Below are 1,652 nucleotides of genomic sequence, written 5' to 3'. Positions count from 1 at the left end.
AGTCATGTCCCACCCATTGCAACCCCACAGACTGTAGCCCACCAGGCTCCTCGGTCCATGGGATTTCCCAGGCAAGAATACTGGACTGGGTTGCCATTTCCTTCTCCAGGGGATATTCCCAACCACGGATTGAACCCACTTCTCCTTCATTGGCAGGCAGATTCTTTACCACTGCACCACCAGTAAGCCCCCAAATCTGCGGCCATTTGTTCCAGCAGCCTTAGGAAATAACACTGTAATAAAATGTGTAACAGCCATTCTTTTCTTTTTTTTTTTTTTTCTACCCTGAATGTTAAATTTTTTTCTTTGAGAACTTTTTTTAAGTAGTCTTGGATTTACAACAAAATTGACAGGAAGGTATAGAAATTCCCCATATACCCTCCCCTCACATGCATAACCTTTATCAATAGAGTGGTACCCTTTTTTTTAAACCAAAGATGAACTGCATTGACACATTATAATTACCAAGGTCCCCAGTGCATCTTAGGGTTCACTTTAATTAAATGAGTAATGTTGCACATTCTATGGGTTTAAACAAAAGTATAATGACATATATCCATCATTATAATGTCATTCAAAGTATTTTCACCCTCATAGAAACTTCAATACTCTGTGTATTCACCTCTCTGCATACTCCTGGCAACCACTGATCTTTTCATTGTCTCCATAGTTCTGCCTTTTCTAGAATGGCACATAGTTGGAACCTTTTTTTTTTCTTTCTCCTTAAAAAGAGAGGTTTAAAGCCTTTCTAAGACCACTCATGGCCCACCCACACGTAGACCTGACAGGGTCTAGTTGGGAAGCTCCCCCGCTATATCTGGTAGCTTTTCTTCCAATACTGAGCCATGTCCCACTGGCCCTGCCCAGCAGCCTCGTGGAGGGGTGGGGGACGTGTGTTGGGTATTTGTTCATAGCAAGGCCACACAAGTTTTGCACCCCTCTTCACAAAGAACCCAAGTTCCTGTTGGGTGTGTTGCACAGAGACAAGCCCAGGCCCCCGACTCTGAGCACACCCCAAACCATTCATTTTTTTGATGTGTGATTTTAAGAAATCATTTTGAAAGAAAAAGAAATGCTCATCATAAAAAGATTATGCAAATTCAGTAAAACAGTTCGTGTGTGAACTAAAGTCGGCACTCATAAATAAATACTTCTTGTCGCAGTTCACACTGTTTCCCTGTTTTAAATTTTAAACACTGACGTGGAGTCACACAATGTCTGAGCTGAAGGAAGTCAAGTTCTGTTTCTTCATCCTTGTAATCCCTGTGCTGTCATTGTTTATTTCTAATCTGTTTAAACACAGGAAAATGCAATTCCGCGGGGGTGGGACACACAAACTGCCCCAAAGTGATCGCCAGTGACCCCCCAAACCCCCATGAACTTACTCCACAAATGAACATGAGCAGTGGAAACCAACAACACCACTGGGCTTTTCCCCATGTACTCCCACAAAGAATGGGATGTTTATCAAAGGTTAAGTCATAAAAAAGTGCTAATTTGAAGCTTACAGATATATTATTAAAACCCAACAGTAACAGCCATTGTTTAGAACTTCAGACCCACAAAAATTTTTTCAGGGACATTTTTGGGAATCACAGGCTCATGATGTTAATAAAAAGCAGAGCGGGCTTTCCTGGTGGTCCAGAGGTTAA

The 1,652-nt window shown here is 41.7% G+C and overlaps 1 non-coding gene across 1 annotated transcript; it reads right to left on the bottom strand.

The window, feature by feature from the left end:
• Positions 1-891: 891 nt before the first annotated feature.
• LOC122695937 lies at positions 892-1,016 on the bottom strand. Its single transcript, XR_006341665.1, has one exon. It is a non-coding gene; the product is annotated as a small nucleolar RNA SNORA11 (small nucleolar RNA).
• Between the last annotated feature and the right edge of the window lie 636 nt (positions 1,017-1,652).

The sequence above is a fragment of the Cervus elaphus genome, chromosome 5 (assembly GCF_910594005.1).
Source record: "Cervus elaphus chromosome 5, mCerEla1.1, whole genome shotgun sequence".
In the NCBI taxonomy this organism is placed as follows: domain Eukaryota; kingdom Metazoa; phylum Chordata; class Mammalia; order Artiodactyla; family Cervidae; genus Cervus; species Cervus elaphus.
The sequence above is the reverse complement of the archived record's forward strand: the minus strand, read 5'-3'. Positions and strand labels throughout refer to the sequence as shown.